General features: G+C 41.4%; 1 long non-coding RNA gene across 1 annotated transcript; it reads right to left on the bottom strand.

The window, feature by feature from the left end:
* Positions 1 to 1,017: 1,017 nt before the first annotated feature.
* On the bottom strand, positions 1,018 to 17,892 carry LOC144381831 (uncharacterized). The gene is made up of 2 exons (XR_013447757.1): positions 17,600 to 17,892; positions 1,018 to 1,267 (listed from the first exon to the last, which is right to left on the bottom strand). It is a non-coding gene; the product is annotated as an uncharacterized LOC144381831 (long non-coding RNA).

Raw genomic sequence — 17,892 nt, 5'->3', positions numbered from 1 at the left:
TGCATGATCCTGCCTGCCAGAAGGGGAACACCTGATCTAATCTAGACCAATCGTATTTTTCTCCTAGGAACTTAGAATGGGGAAGAGGCAAGAGGGGTGGGAGGGAAGGAGAGAGAAAGGTTGAGAGAATGAGTTAGTGGGTTGCCTCCATGTGGGTCAACCATAAAAACTTGAGTAGAATGGAAGCCATCTTCTGCCCATTGAATGGATGAGTAGCAGAGAAAGGTAGTTTGCCAAGAAAGAGGAATGGCGGGACTGTCAGAGAGAAACCAAGAGCTGAGGCAGTGAGAGGGTGCTCTGGGCTCTGTGACCACACAGCTGTGGGCCACAGCTCCTTTTTGAGACCTATCTGCACATCTGTCTTTGGATTCTGTGAGACCCCTGGATCCTAATAATGTATTCCTGCTTGCATAACCAGCTCAAATACTTGCAAGTCAGAGTCCTAACTAATATAAGCGTGAATTCCAAGTGCTATGGGAACCCAACCTACAGAATGACATTCTCTAGGGGTGAGAAGAGACTCTACAAGGCTATTGTGCCACTCCACTGAATCCTCTAAGTGAAATTAGTTGAATTCTGTTTCATAATGGAAAACAACTATGTACAAATGTAGGTTCCTGTTTTTATATTTAGGGTAACTACTCCCAAGAAACTTGTAAAATTAGACTCCATTATTGGCATATTATGCTTTTGTTGCTGTGTTCTAATGCAGTTCAATACCCTCCATTTGTATGTACCATGAACATAGACCATATTCCCACCACAGACTAAGATTTGAAGCAAGTCTGACATTCACATTGCCCCTCTACAGGGACACCATCAGAGGTCACACAGTGAATTTTACCAATGTAGGCTGATACTGCACAGGATGTAAAACCAAATCTTTTCTTGTGACAGTTGCCATGACCAAGAAGAATTCTTTGATCCCATCTAAATTTTCATTGACTTTATTAATAGAGCTATCTAGAGGGTACTGTTCATACCTGTGCACTTATCAATAGAACACACCACTGATGATTTTATTTTTTTTAAAGATTTTATTTATTTATTTGACACACAGAGAGAGAGAGCACAAACAGGGGGAGTGGCAGGCAGAGAGAGAGGGAGAAGCAGGCTCCCCGCAGAGCAAGGAGCCCAATGCAGGGCTTGGCCCCAGGATCCTGGGATCATGACCCGAGCCGAAGGCAGATGCTTAACCGACTGAGCCACCCAGGCATCCCTGGCCTCCATCTTTAATCTTTATTTTGTTTCTCATCTTGTTTAGAACCTAGGTGGGGAAAAAAAAAAGTGCAATTTACTGGGGGCTTCTTTGGCAATCCCAACAAACCATTCCTCTCATTTTTCCAGTCCTGTTTTGCACATGCTGAGTTCCAGTTTTTCCCAGTTGCTGGTTAGGGCAGATACATTTTGCTCCATTCAATACTTTCATAAATTCACATCTGTGAAAGGCTTAAACATCCTGACATCAAATTCATAACTACCTTCTGCAGCAACTTCATTGACTTTATTCACACGTTACAACAAACTCTTGAAATGTGTATCCTCTTTTTCAGTTTGACAGTGTTTTCATCTGTATGGTCTCATTTATCCTAGTTCTAGTTACAGGTTTTTATGACAATTACTAATTTGTGTTCTTTAGGTAGTCATTCTGTATGTAATAAACACAGCAATATACATTTCTTGTCGGAATCCTCCCTAATCCCCCAAGGGCTGCCAGTTTGCCTATTATCAGGGGCAACAAGAAGCTCCTAACGTGGTTGGACACAGGAGATCTATGTCATGAAATTTGTGGGGGCCAGGTTTGGGGCCCCTCTTTGGGGACAGGCTATCTTCCTTTCACAGGGCTGAGATGCCTGGAACAGAGCAGGTAGGGATGGTGGGCTGATTCTAGCTAAGGACCCATTTTGCATTTTGCCCCCGGGGCAATTCAGGCACGGGTGACTCACCAGCGCTATCTCCCAGATTCCAAGCCGGCGAATTCCACCCTCAGACTTTCCTTCCCTTAGCTTTTCTTTCCCTCCCAATCTGCCCATTCTCACTGTTTCAATTTTTTGAACTAGAGAAGTTTGGTTTCAGTTCAGATTCTGTAGACTGGTGGATACTTGGTGAATTCCTAACAGCTGGGGAACACAGCTAACAGCTGAAACAAGAAAGACACAGTCAAATTAGATAGGGAAAATGTCTGGGGTAAAATATAACACCCAGGAAAAACAAAAAAGTATTTCAATGATTGTGGAGAAAATCTAATCAATCACAGAATCGAGAATGAAAGCTACTTTTTATGAGACATATAGAACACTCTAAGCTCTCCTGTAAAACTGATTTGAGGGGCACCTGGGTGGCTCAGTGCGTTCAGCGTCTGCCTTGGGCTCAGGTCATGATTTCCTGGTCCTGGAATTGAGCCCTGCATTGGGTTCCCTGCTCTGCGGGGAGTCTGCTTCTCCCCCTCTCCCTGCTTGTGCTCTCTCTCTGTCAAATAAATAAATAAAATCTTTTTAAAAACCCCTGATTTGATATTCTAAGAAGATGCATGCACACCTACATATTACACAGTGTCCTCACACATGTATAAAACTTTTACAAGCCTTTGTTTTAATAAATTATTAAAAACAAGTTTTTGCAATATTTTTAAATGTTTATTGATTATTTGAATATCCATTTTTTGGAATTGCTTATTCCAGTTTATTGGCTCATTTCCCATTGGATGTATTTTTTTTTAAAGGTTTTCTTTATTTATTTGACAGAGAGAGAGATGGCGAGAAAGGGAACACAAGCAGGGGGAGTGGGAGAGGGAGAAGCAGGCTTCCGCGGAGCAGGGAGCCCAACGCGGGGCTCGATCCCAGGACCCTGGGATCATGACCTGAGCTGAAGGCAGACGCTTAACGACTGAGCCATCCAGGTGCCCCTGGATTGTCTTTTTCTTACGGATTTATACAAATCTTTCTTTCTCTCTTTCACTCTTTCCTTTCTCTTTTTCTTTTCTTTTCTTTTTCTTTTGGTCTACTCCAAGGTCATGAAGGTATTTTTCTGTGTTATCTTCTAGAAGGCTTACTGTTTTAACATTTAAAATTACAATCTACCTGGAATTAACTTGTTTTGTGTGAAGTAGGGGTAAAGTTCCTTCCTTAATTTAGATATCCTATTGGCCCAGATTCATTTATTAAAAAGACCATCCTGTCCCTACTACACTGCATGGAGGTTTGTCATAAATGAAGATGTGTGGGTCTATTCTGTCCATTCATTTTTCAAGTTTGTTTGCTTTTCCCTAAGCTTTAAAAATTACCCATATGTTGAAGGCAGGGTCTCAGATGGCTCCAATGATCCCCACCTCCTCATATTCATATCCTGGTTTTGTTCTCTCCCAAATTGCATCAAGATTGGTTTGTGTGACCAACAGAATACAGCAAAAGAATGGTGTGCCATTTCCAAAATGAGGTTATAAAAGATGCTGATGCTTCTGTTTCCTTCTCTCTTTCTCTGTCACTTGTTCTATGGGAAACCAGATGTCATTCATTGATAATATTCAGACATCCTTGTGGAGAGATTCACATAACAAGTAACTGAGCCCTCTATCCAACAGTCCATGGCACAACCATGTGAGAGAATTTGGAAAGAGATCCTCTAGCCTTCGGATGACTGCAGACCCAGCTAATGGCTTGACCACAACCTCATGAGGACCTTGAGCTGGAACCACCCAGCAGACCTGCTCATGGATTCCAAACTTTCAGAAACCAAGTGAGATAATGTTTATTGTTTGGGGCTACTATATTTTGACAGTCTGTTACACAGCAATAGATAACGAATAGACCATTGTTTCATTTAAAAATGCTTACATATTCAAAAATACAAACAGAACTCCTAAAATTGTACTTTCTAATGAGTTGTTTCTGTTGAAATGTCAAAGGCATTTTTAAAGCAGAGAATTGTCTAATAATTAATGCCTTACACTCCATAAAATTACAGGCAGCTCTGACTTTGAGCACACCATTGCCCCAGAAAATATGTGGCAGCAACTAACAGAATGAGAAAAAAAGCAAGATTAAATTTAAGATGCCAGGATAATTTCTGGGGATCCTTCCTTCTGGACTATTTGTGATTCTGATGGAAGCCCAAGAAGCCTATTTTTTTTTAAATCCTTAGAATCAAGAACAATCACCTTTCTTCTTCCTTCTTCTCTTTTTTATTTCTACACTGACAGTCTTTCTTCCTTCTTTTTTTATTCCTACACTGACGTCTTTTAAAAAATTAATTAATTAATTAATTTTTAAGTAATCTCTATGCTTCTATGCCCAGTGTAGGGCTTGAACTCAGAACCCCAAGATCAAGAGTTGCGTGCTCTACTGAGAGAGCCAGCCAGGTGCCCCTACACTGACAGTCTTGAGGTACTTAAGTTAAACTGCTTTAAATACCCATGGAAAATTCAGTGAGTACTTAAGACACAATGTGCACAGCAGTTTGCCTGGAGCAGAGTCGATGAAGGGGACTGTTAGAAGGTAAGGCTGACAAAAGTTAAGGTGATGTCCTTTCTCTCTTGGTCCATAGAGCTGGGATTAGCAATACATGATTCTCCATGGGCTGGCCTTATTTTCCCCAAGTCTTGTGTACTCATTCTCTTCATCTCTGACTCCAGGGCCTGACCACGAACTTGCCCCTGAGATTGTGAGGCTCCTTTGTTTCTGAGGACCTACCTGGCTTTGGGGAACCTGTTTTCTCATCCAGTTTCTTTCTGCTCCCTTTTCTTTCTTGGTTTGGGCATCACCTGACGTTTTGGGAAAGGAATTCCCTGGTGCAAACCTGGTCCTTAGGAACTTCATCCTTAGCTCTGTCCTCACTGGCTCCCAGTAAAGAGTTGTCTCATTTTGCTTAAACATCATATTTTCAAATTGAGTGCCCACCCCAATGCATGTGCACACATGCGCACACACATATATATACACACACACACACAGACTTCCATAGCTCTCACCCACTCAGGGGCCAATGAAGCCTGGAGACCTCAGCTGGTTCCACATATTCTGGTTCTTGAAACCCTTGTTTAAAGCCTTCCATACCCACCTCCATCTGTCCACTCCCTTCCCTGCAGCATTGCAGCTAGACAAATATGGAAATTGAGTTCTGGATTTTGTTGCTTTTTTAACAAAATTTTTGCTTATAAAAACATTAAATTACACGGCAGGTACAGAAACAGTACAATGAATCCACTTAGACCCATTCACCTAAGTTCAATAATTATAAAAGATTTTGCCACATTTGCTTTATCTTTTCTTTATCCCCCTTTTGTTGAATTATTTTAAAGTAAATTCAGATATCGTATCATTGCATCTCTACATATTTCCCCATACATTTCTGAACTGTTGTCTAAATCAAGATCCACACCAGGTCCACTAATTACATTTAGTCATTTGTCCTTTAAATCTATTTTAATGCAGATTCCTCCCCTCCCCACCCCACAGTTTTTTTTTTTTTTCAAGTCATTGACTTGTTGCAGTAAGTAAATCTGCTTCCTATTGGCTCCCCAATAGTCTAGATTTGTCTATTTGGCTTCTTGGGGTGTCTTTAAATTAGTTTCCCTATTTTCTTTATTTCCCAAGGCTTGATAAGATTTGGCTTCATTTTTAGGCAGGAACACCTCAGAAGTGGTGCCATAGACTGTGGTACTGTACCTCAGAAGGCCTGCAGGGTCTGGTTGTTCTACTTTTAGTGATGCTAATACTGATCAATGGGTTTAGGTGGTGACCACCTAAGAGCTCATTCTAAAGTTTCCCATTAACCATTCATCATATTAGTTTCACCCATTGATGATCCCAAGTGAGTTTTGAAGAGGAATCTTTGCTACAACAGACCTGGCCCACTAGTTCCAATTTACTTAGAGCAACCCAATATACAGTTGACCCTTGAATAACACAGGTTTGAACTGCACACGTCCATCTTATGCAGATTTTTTGGATAAATACAGTACAGTACTGTAAATGTATTAACTCTCCTTATGATTTTCTTAATAACGTTTTCTTTTCTCTAGCTTCATTTATTGTAAGAATACAGTATGTAATACATGTAATATACAAAATATGTCTTTATGTTATTGGTAGGGCTTCTGGTCAACAGTAGGCTATAAGTAGTTAAGTTTTGGGGGGAGTCAAAAGTTATACATGCATTTTTGACTGCACAGGGGGTCAGCACCCCTCATCTCTGTGTTGTTCAATGGTCACTGTACTTCTTTGCCCTGAACCCCCAGAAGATACAGCTTTCATGTCTGTATGTATCTCCATGCTCTAGACAAGTGCTCCATAAATATTAATGTGCATATGAATCTTGATAGAATGTAGATTCAGCTCAGGAGGCCTGAGACTCTGTATTCCTAATAAGCCCTCAGGTTATTCCAATATTACTGATCTGTGGCTACACTTTATGAAGCAAGGCCTTAGTGCACCTCTAATATCTAATATCCCACAGCAGCTATAGGTCAGTCAGAGATTTCCTGATGATATATGACAACTGGCCCTAAGAATTAGGGAGAACATCAGAATTGGGCAACACTATAGAGCTCTCTTCCTGGCAAATCTGCCCTCTTCTAACATGGGAACTACTACATGGGGACCAGTCATGGCCTCAGAAGCCCTCGTTTATATGGCTTCTGCCTCCAGTGCAAGAGCCCATGACCATCACCTTCCTGTTGCGCTGGACCATCTAGACTTAGTCATTTCCTCATCCTCTCTTCATGCACATCTCTGCCTGAACCTCTGCAAGTGGAGATGGAAGAAGTACAGTGAAAACTATACTGTGCTCTGGTTTTCTCCAAAACCTAGTACACTGAGAAGGGCATGGACCAGTTTGTGCCACAGAGACCTACCTACTATCTCCACAGTACCGTGGAAAAGGTCAGGGCTTTCTGCCAGAGCCACCCAGGAAGAACTGAGATCATATGATGCAGGGGATGGAGGGAGCTGTATCAAGATCAGGGCAGATAATAAAAGTCAATCATCCCCATCAAGCAAATGCTACAGACACTTGCCCTAGATTTTTTACTGTCTGACTCTCAATGCTCCCAACTGGCTTTTACTCATGTATATGTCTTGGCTTGATATCCTAGATCTGTGGCCTAGTTTTAATATCACCTTTTGGCCCACTTACTTAAGTTTCCTCCAAATACCCTTCTGGCATTTTTGCTCCACCTCCTGATTTTCATTTCAGGTCTGTGACTCTGCTCATAGTTGTGATTTTGGAGTCCCAAGCCTTGGACAAGGACAGTTCCCTCCAGTCTGTAGCCCTGCAGATCTCACATCAGACCATAGTCAACTTAGGTTTCCTTAGCAGAAGACCAGTGGGGCTGGATTCAGGCAATTGGAGTTAGATTGGGGTAGGTCTCAATTCATAGATTAGATTAGATTAGATTGCCCCATGTGTACTGAGGAATTGCTGAAGGTTTTCAAACAGGGAAGGGGCAGTCTCACGATATTAGGTTATTTGAATATGTTTTTCCAGGTTCAGACATTGTCAAGAGTATACTGAAGCATCAACAGTGAACATGCCTCATTAAAAATCTCAGAGAGAACATTCTGTTCTGCTATAGCCCCAGCCATGGTCTCTGGGTTCTCATTTTGGCATTCTCCCTTGGGTAAATGTCACCTCTTTTCAGTTTATTTATAGTTCATTTAGACCATCAAAGCAATAATCATTCCCCAAATAGGGAGAGATGCTCTGATGATCAGTGGGATACATGAAAAGCATTTTTATACGAAAGTGAAGGTGAAGAGGGTGGTATTAATATAATACCCGACAACTACCCTCTCATTTTCTCCTTGTGTTATTTCAACTTGTGTTATTTCCTTCAAAACCTTGCCTAAAGTATTTTTCTTCTATGAAGTCATTCCTGACTAAATCTACCACATTTTGATACAGAAGAACTTCTTCATATTCAAGGCTAGGAAGTGGCATGGCACATGCTTTGGAAAAAGGCAGATCTAGATTTGAATCCCAGATCTGCTACTTACATTATCCGAAATGAAGGTCAATTTTTTTAAAAAAAGATTTTATTTATTTATTTGACAGAGAGAGAGAGAGAGCACAAGCAGGCAGAGGGAGAGGGAGAAGCAGCCCCCCCCCCCCCAGCAGGGAGGCTGCTGCGGGGCTGAATCCCAGGACTCTGAGATCATGACCTGAGCGGAAGGCAGATGCTTAACCAACTGAGCTACCCAGGCACCCCTAAAATGAAGATCAAATTTATCATCTGTATTATGAAGTTACCAGTACTGTGGTATCTGTTGATTTTTTTTCTTTTTAACCAAAGGTCAGTCTCCCATTTTTTCTTGCTAAGATAACCCTTATTTGTTCAAACGTTGAGTGGAGATTCCTTGATATCATGAAAGTTGGATGCAGCTCCTGAGCTATACTGGTCATATGACTCAGTGCTGGCCAATGAGATATAAGAGGAAGTTTGATGGGGGATTCTGTGAAAGATTTTCATGCCTGAAGTGAGTGCCCTATCTTTTTCCTGCTTTTAAGTTTGGTTGTGTAAAGATATGATACTTTTTACTTAAGAGGTAGATAAGCACAAAGACACCGACCCAGACCTCTGAGTTATGGAGTTGCTAATCAATGCCAGCAATTTCCTTCCCCTGTTCATCCTAACTTCTTGTCATGTAAGATCAATTAACCCGTCTTGAGTAAATAGCCCCAGCTAGCTAGCTTCTCTTTGACTTGCTGTCGGAAGCATTCTTAACTATTATCATTACCTATCTCATAGGGTACTACTGAAACTTGAATGAGGAATCCAGTTTAGCACCTAGAATACAGAAGGTAGTCCATATATACTCCTGGAATTCACTTATTTATTCAACATTGCTGATGAAAGTACTCAATTTGATGTTTCTCTCAATCGAAGTCCCTCGACCGACCATGGAATAGTTGTAGAATGGGAAGGATGCACATGATTTAGAGTATTTGTCATGTATTCATTCATCACATATTTACTAAATGGTAGGTAAGGTGTTGAGCTCTGGGGAAACAATGATGAACCTATAATAGGCATAATCTCTGTCCTCCTGGAGCTTAGAGTCTAGTGGAGGGGGATTGCCAATGGTCAAACACCACTCAAATAAATGTGAAATTACAACTGTGATAAGATTTTCAAGAAGAGGAGCATGTTGCTACATTGACAAATAATGGAGAAACGTATCTTCCCAATATAACTACCCCTAATCTGAGAGAGCCAGAGAGGCTTCCTTGAGGATGAGATGATGAAGCACTGATCTGAGGGAAAGTTAGGAGCTAGTTAGAGGAGGGAGAAAAGAGCCAAAGTTTAGGGAGATAGAGTAGTAAATTCAAAGACCCTGGGCAAGAGGGAACATGATTTGCAGTTTGCATTTTTATTTTTAAAATTTATTTTGATCAAAACTGTATAAACATATAGATATATGTGTATAAGATATATACGTGTATAAAACGATATCCATAGTTTTAAAAGTCAAATAATTACATTAAGTAATAATATAGGCTATAACATTGATTAATGCTATTGAAAAGTAGCAGTCCATGCCTCACTCCGCCCCACTGTCCAATCCCACTCTTAAGAGGCAACCTATTTTTATGAGCTTTCTTTTTAAAATTCTAGCATTTACTCCGTATTTCTAAATAATATGCTGATTGGCTGACCCAGAATACATTTCCATGTTTTTCTTTCTTGCCTGCCTCCACCTTAGAGTTTGGGAAAGCTAGATACCCATTTTCCAGCCATCTTGCGAGAGGGGTGACTGTGTGACCCAGTTTTGGCCAAGGACACAAAGGCATACTGGCGGCTTCTAATGTCAGTGCTGGAATTGCTTTCCTGATACATGGCATCACTGAGGCTTACACCATCTCTTTCCCCTTCTTACTGCCTTAAACATAGACATAATGTCTAAAGTTGAAGGGATCATCTGTGTCCACAAGAAAAGGCCAAGAGAATCTCAGAGATGCCGAAACTGAGCACCAGAACTGAAGCAAGCAGCTGATAACTTTCAGATCTTTTTTTTTTAAAGTGAAGAAAACAAAATTTCATTTTTCTAAACCACTGCTAATCAGCCTTGATGTGACTAGCAGCTCAAAGCATTCCTGACTTAATATTTATGTCACTAGTTTTTGATTTATGAGATTTACGCACAACTATTGACTTTCTATTATAGTAGATGATGACATCACTCTCCGTCACAACCTTCCACTTCCTCCTCCCCCACATGACACCACTATCTTCCTTCTTCCACCTTCCCGATTGAGTTTTATCACCAGTTTTAGTAAATTATCATTCAGTAATTCCATTATTACGATCATATGAATATCATCTGCTATCAAACCAAGTAGGTACTAAGATTAGTATGATAGTATTTCCACTCTTGTATAATTTCTTTCCCCCTGGAGCTACTGAACGCTAACTATGTACTTAGTTTTCTCTGTGCCTATTGTTAAGACTTTCCACACCCTCAAAGAATTTCTCAATATAACTTTCCACAATGTTAAACGTAATCGTTGGATTCCACCTCTACCACCACCCAGAGACCTCTGTTGAAAGAGTTTCACTCCTTTCTGAGCCTGTGACAAGGCCACCATTCTGACCTCCCTCAAACTGCCTCTTCTGTTGGCTCTCCTGTTTTCTGAGTCTTAAAGACCACCTCTTTCTTGGTTCTGCCTTGTTCTCTAATTTCTAATGGAGCACACTGTCCAAAATCTTTCTGAGAAAGAGTGCAGGAGAGGCAATTTGAGACTCTGCATACCTGGAACTGAATTTTATTCTACTTTTATACTTCATTGATAACTTGCCTAGGCATAGAATTCAGTACTCAAAGGTATGGCTTTTAATATCTTCAAGGGGCAGTATTGTTGAGAGAGCTAATATATTCTGATCCTTGAGCCTTTGTGTTTGAGCAGTTTCTCTGCTCATTTCATTTTTACTCTCTGGAAAGGTCAGCCCAGAAATTTAATCATAATTGCTTCAATTTACGTCATTTAGAATCCACTGTCCTGAGCACTACAGGGTCAGATCAATCAGGAGAGTCCTAATGCTTGAGTCCTCAAAAACAGTATTTTATCTTTCCTCTATAAGTTTTCTTTCCAACATTTTTTCCACTCTTTCTTTCTGAAACACCTGTTAGTCACATATTAGGCCTTCCTGACTGACTGATCCTTCAATTTTCTTATCTTTTCTCTCTTATTGCCTATTTTGCTGTCTTTTTATTCTACTTTCTAGGAGGTTTCTTAGATTCTATTTTCAAGTATACGATAAAAGGTTCTATTTCAGCTTTTATATTTTAATGTCCACAAACTCATTTTGGTTCTCTGATGATTGTTTTATTGTTCTTTAATAGTACGCTGTTCTTGTTTCATGACTGCAATACCTTCTGATATATTAATTATATAATCTTTATTCCATCCCTGTGTTGTTTACCTCAAAATCACTCTCTTAATTACATTTTTGCACTGGTCTTTATACTTCATTTTGGAGGCTTCTCTCAAATATGTGGTGACCCCTGGCTTTGTATTTGTATTTAAGAGTATGGCATAAAAAGCTTATTAGGAGCTCCCTGTATGAGGATGGAACTTGCTGACTGATGGGGGAAGGCATGGGTGGTGGTGGTATAAGTTTGGCTCCGGGTTCACTAAGATGGGTGGAGCGAGCTAGGAGATGGTGTCTCCCTGATGAGCATATTGCCTTTTACTTATTCTCCTTGCAATTAGGTCCAGTGCCTCACTTTTTTTTTTTAAGATTTTATTTATTTATTTGTCAGAGAGAGAGAGAGCGAGAGAGCACAAGCAGAGGGAGCAGCAGAGGAGAGGGAGAAGCAGGCTCCCCACTGAGCAAGGAGCCCAACGTGGGACTCAATCCCAGGACCCTGGGATCATGACCTGAGCCGAAGGCAGCCACTCAACTGTCTGAGCCACCCAGGCATCCCACAACATCATATATTTTTAAAAGATTTTAAGTAAATCTTTTTTACTTTACAAAATCTTAAAAGATTTTAAGTACATCCAATATGGGGCTCAAATGGACAACCCTGAGTTTGAGAGTCACATGCTCTCCTGACTGAGCCACCCAGGTGTCCCTCAATGCCACACTCTTGATGGTTGATGTACCCTAGCCTAAAGTCTGCCTGGTTCCATCTGACACCGTCTCCTGCCAGCATGGAGTAGGGATGGGGTTTGGGGCTGAGCTATGTCTCTCCTAAATTCATATGTTGAAGTTGTAACCCCCAGTGCCTCAGAATGTGACCGTATTGGGACATAGGACTTTTAAAGAGGCAATTAAGATAAAATGAAGTCATATGGCTGGGTCCTATTCCAATATGACTAATGTCCTTATAAGAAAAGGAGATTAGGGGGCGCCTGGCTGGCTCAGTTGGTGGAGCATGCGACTCTTGATCTTGGGGTTGCAAGTTCCAGCCCGACATTGGGTGTAGAGATTACTTAAAAATAAAATCTTTAAAAAAAGAAAAGAAAAGGAGATGAGGACACAGATGTGCATTCACAGTGAAAAAACTATTTGAGAACACAGCCATAAGATGGCCACCCACAAGCCAAGGAAAGCAACCCTGCCAAAGCCTTGAATCTTGGACTTCTAGCCTCCAAAACTATGAGAAAATAAATTTTTGTTGTTTAAACCACACAGTCTGTGGTACTTTGTTATGGCAGCCCTAACAAGCCAATACAGATGGAAGCTTGATTATGCTTCTGGGGCTGGGGACCTAGGGTATCCAGATTTTGAATCGATCCCTCTGGTTTCAGCCCTACCACTTCCACCTTCAGTGGTTACTGGAAACTTGATCACTCTACCTTTATGAGGTTCTGCAGGCAAACCAGGCTTGATCCTCAGAGCCTACAGATGCTCAGGTTTATCTTTCTCAGCTCAGCTAAGTCTCTTCTTCCTTCTTTAGTCACTTTCCACTCCCTGGATTTTGTTGTCATCTTTAACCTTCTCAGCTCCTCTCTTATTCTTCTATCAGTGGGACTGGAGGAAGAAGTAGAGATGAACACAAGTGTTCAATGCACCCCGTTTTAACAGGACCACAAGAATTATTATTAATGGCCAGCCCAAGAAACAGAAACATTTGCTATCCTGAAGGAAATAAGCAAACCTCAGCTGACTGAGAGCTGAATTCCATATCACTAGTTCAAGAGCCTTCATGGAATCAGTAAATGTCCATGCAAATACACCTATCAGTGCAACTATGAAAAACACAAGTGGCCCCTAACTGTAAGGAAACTGCTCTTAATGCTCAGTTGGTTAAGTTATAAATTTCTCTGTTGCTTTCAAATTCAGAAATCCAGGTACATTTCATTCTTCCCAAGGTTTCTTCTTGGGGATAAGAGCCAATCAAACAAGTTAGTGTTTTTATAGTGCAAAACAGTATGGCTCTGCCGTGGATTCAGTGACAGTCATGCTGTAGTGGCCCTGTGTGTGATGGGCAAACAAGCAGCAGCCAGACTTGTTTCACTAGAACTGTAACCCTTTAAAATTTGAGATTTCTGCCCAGATGCTGAAGTGGCCACCTCCTCCCAAAGTCTCACTATAGAAGATTCACCATAGGGGCGCCTGCGTGGCTCAGTCGGTTAAGCGTCTGACTTTGGCTTAGGTCATGATCTTAGGATCTTGGGATCCAGCTGCAACGGGCTCCCCTCTGAGTGGCGAGTCTCCTTGTCCCTTCCCTTGTCCCTCCCCCTCCACCCCCCTGTCCCTCCCCTTGCTTGTGCTGTTTCTCTCTTTCAAATAAATAAATACAATCTTTAAAAATAAAAAAAAAGATTCACGATAATAAAACAACAATTTAGTATCAAATACTAAACTTTTTACTTTAGGAAAATGTAATTAGCCAACATAATAGATGCTAAAGATTACTACTAAAATGATAATAAACAATTCTGTTTTTCTTGCCTGTGAATTTAACTACAACTTTAATCTTAGAAATGAAATAATTTAGTTTAAAAACAATACTCTTTTATGACTAGCTTTTTATCTGAAAATTTACTTTGTTGCTGCCACCTAAATGACCATCAAACCCTAAACTGTGCGGAAACTTTTAAGTCCATGATGAATACTGTGGCAAATTCCAGGCTCATTTTTTTGATGTGCTAATTGCTCCAATTAAAGACAGTGGTCAACCATTATATAAACAATCACTAGGTTGAGAATGGAATAATGTTGAAGAAGAAAGGAATCTTGACCATCACTGACCAATAAAAAGAAAGGTTTGGCCATAAATGCTGGTTTTGTTTGCACCAACAAATGTGGGATGGATAAATTTGATAAAAGCTTTTGGATAAATTTTTTTTACAAAATATTTTTTTTTTTTTAAGATTCTATTTATTTGTCAGAGAGAGAAAGAGAGAGAGAGAGCACAAGCAGGGGGAGCTGCAGGCAGAGGGAGAGGGAGAAGCAGGCTTCCTGCTGAGCAGGGAGCCCGATGTGGGGCTCCATCCCAGGACCCTGGGATCATGACCTGAGCCACCCAGGTGTCCCTGGATAATTTTTTAAATGGCTGCAAATTAAAGATGACAGATTGACTCACACTCGTTTATCTTGTTTCCTAAAAAGGACAGTAAAGGAACATAAAAGATAAATACACAGGAACAAAGGGCACGAAGGAGGGATCATCCGCAAAACATGTATTTCAACACAAGTCTGCAAGATGGGGTGGATGGAACAGTAGAAACTGGTTTAACACAACAGCAAAAAACTACACTTTAATGTCATCCTAGAGGTCAATACAGAAAGAGCCTGATATGCTACCAAGCTTCAGAGTGCCCCGGGTCCAGAGATCATCAGAGGGAGATGCTAATGAGTGGCCCCAAGATCCCAGAAGTTGAGAAGAGGTGAGTGGCAGGGGCCTGAGTGAATGTGAGCATTTGGAGTTGTTAGATCTTCAGGTCCCCTGACCCATTTCTTGCAGCCAGGTGATTACCTCCAGCTGGAGAAACAGCAGAGAGACTTGTATGCCAGGCACAAAGAAAGGCAGGAATAAGGTACCTACAGAAAAGAAAAGCACATGAAAAATCGCATAGTAAGCAATGACTCACCTGGACCACTTCCCCTGAACTGCTTCCAGAATATCAGCAGCCAGGTGAATGTCCCCTCAGGCAAGAAATTGCAGATATTTCTCCTGAGAAACTGAAGAGCCCAAAAGAAAAGAAGAACCTATGGAAAGAAGAGCCTCCACCTGATCACCATACAGCAAGCCCACTCCTTCCCACCCTTATACATAAGGTTTCTGGTGGGGTTTTATGACCTCATTCTTAAGTATGAATGGAGAGTCAAAGGTTTGCAGACCTTTGATGGAAGCCTTCAACATGGTGAAATTTTAGAATACTAGAGAACTAAGGAGCATAATTATGACATTTCAGAATATCAGAAATAAAGGGATTATTCTTCAAGTTTCTAGAAAGAAAAACTCCAGGTCACAAAGAAATGGGAATCAGGATGGCATTGGAATTCTCAATAGAAACACTGGATATTAGAAGATAAAAGAGCAATTTTTATCAACTTTTGAATGAAAAATTTCAACTTAGAATCCTACCCTTGGTCAAACTTTCCATCAAAAGTAAGGGTAGAATAAAGCCATTTCAAGTTTTGCCTTCTGTACCCTTTCTTGGGTTTTTACTGGAACATGTGCCAGGAAAAACGAAGCAGTAAACCAAGAAAGAAGGCACAGGACAAAGCAATGGAGTTTTTGCTCTGGAGATGAAGGAATGTTCCAGATGACAACTGGGCAGCAGGTCCTGAGAGAAATTCATCTCCTTTGGAACAGGAGGACAGTGGACTTTTGGAGGGATGTTTCAGGCGGGAGGGGAAGGATGGAATTATTTGATCACTTGGAAAATAAATTTGATAGTCATTTGATAGGTATGTTGTAGAAAGAATATAAGGATGGGGGCATAACAAACTAAGTAAACAGATTGAAAGGTTTTATAAGAAAGAAAACAACCACAGTACACTAGTTGGCTTTGCTGTCACTGGTATTTGCAGTCACCAGCTACTCACTACCCCTAAACTGGAAAAGAGCTATGTTGGAAGAATGGTGGAAGGGAAAACTGTATGAGGTCTGAAAAGAGCTAAATCCTTATCTAAAGGCAACAGGTGGTCAAAGCACAACAATTAAATTGATAAATCAAAAGATAGCAGTATAAATTATTTAGAAATGGGAAGGTCAGGGTGCCTGGCTGGCTCAGTCTGAAGTCTCGAACTCTGGGTCGTGAGTTCAAGCCCCACCATGGGTGTAGAGATTACTTAAAAATAAAATCTTTATACGAAGAAGGGAAGAAGAAGAAGAAGAAGAAGAAGAAGAAGAAGAAGAAGAAGAGGAAGAAGAAGAAGAAGAAGAAGAAGAAGAAGAAAAGAAGAGAAGAAGAAGAAATGGGGAGGTCAATGATAGAAGAGATGGCTAAAAGTGGAATGTGGATGCCTCTAGAAAGGAGATTAAGAAGGTAGAGAAAAGGTGGGTATTGTATTGTCTTAAAAAGTGTGTGCTTATACTGTGCTTTGTAAAATTTTTAAATTCACTTGGGGAGCATAAAACATGGAACAACCAAACCTTGTCTCATAATGTAATTTTCAGGAAATATCTGATCCGTAAAGATTGAAATAGAAGTTGGGTATCATCTCCGGCAATGTAGTATTAACTTGAAATAAAATATGGTATAACTCCCACGCCCTCCTTATTTCTATGATTCATATGTATGGACTACATTCCTGTCAGAACTTTCACCAATATTCTTGAGGAACAAGTGGTTATAAATTACACCTTTGGTAATTTGTGTGGTTCCCAACCAGGAGACCCAGAAGCACAAATAAGTCAGTTTCATCCTGAATTGTTTCCATAGCAACCATATTAAGCTGGAAGGATAAAGCACCTTTGTAGTGGCTGCTTCTATTGAATTACAATGTAAATGTTGATGCCTGCCTGGAAACGTCAAATGACAACCGGTTTACAGAAGGGATTCAGTGGTTGTTTGCAGCTCTGGAATCCCAGGCTAGAGTTGAGATAGAAGAGACAGGCCTGGGCCATCTTAGCGTCTATTCACCCCAAATCTTCTCATCCCATCAAAACCACCCCACTCTCCATCTGCCCAGCTCATGAAAGGATGCTCATCTCTGTGAAAATCTGTAATCTACCTGATACCTCTTACACATGAGGACACGAAAAGTGTTTGTTCTGGATAAGAATGTTAAAAATGCAATTACACAACAGACTCGGCAATCTTTGTGTTTTTCCCCCCTCTGAGCACAAAGTAAACTTCAGTCCCTCACTCTTCTGACAATGTCAAAAGTCCTCTTAAAGTGGGTATTCAAAGCCTTGCGGGCATGCTGCGCATTTGATTCCGGTTGGCTTGGGGTACCTGAGTTCAGCTCTCCATAGGCCTTCCGTTTGACCCACAATCCCTAGTTGTTCCAAGTGTTGCTTTTTTTTCCTGCCCCCCCCCCCACCCCGGCCGGCCTCCAGGAAGAACGAAAGCGTGGCGTGAAGTCTACTCCTAGCCCTGACCCTCAGCTCCCACGGGCAGCTGCAGAGCTGCAAGCGTGCCGCCGCTCCACTCAGGTAAACTACGGAGTGAGTTACCTGCACTTGGAGAAGGGCCTTACCTGAGCTCGCCTCTGCCAATGGCAGCTCACCTGAGGGAGCTTCGCAGCCAATCACCGTGCAGCTCGTCCCTCGGGCTTGTATCCTTTAGTGAAAGAATTCAGCTCCTTGCGAGAAAGTTACCTGTGGCCGCCCAAGTCCGCCACTTTCTGCTCTGTGGCTGCCCATTGCCACGATCCCGGAGGACTCCGTGCCGCCCCGCCGCCTCCGAGCTCGGGCCCCATGTGAGGGGCCCCCCCTTATCCCACCTTTCCGGCTAGGTGAGGGCGCGAGCGGGCGAGCGAGCGAGAGTGGT

Source organism: Halichoerus grypus, chromosome 5 (assembly GCF_964656455.1).
Source record: "Halichoerus grypus chromosome 5, mHalGry1.hap1.1, whole genome shotgun sequence".
NCBI classification, from domain to species: Eukaryota; Metazoa; Chordata; class Mammalia; order Carnivora; family Phocidae; genus Halichoerus; species Halichoerus grypus.
Note: the sequence above shows the minus strand (reverse complement) of the source record. Positions and strands in the feature narration are given on the sequence as shown.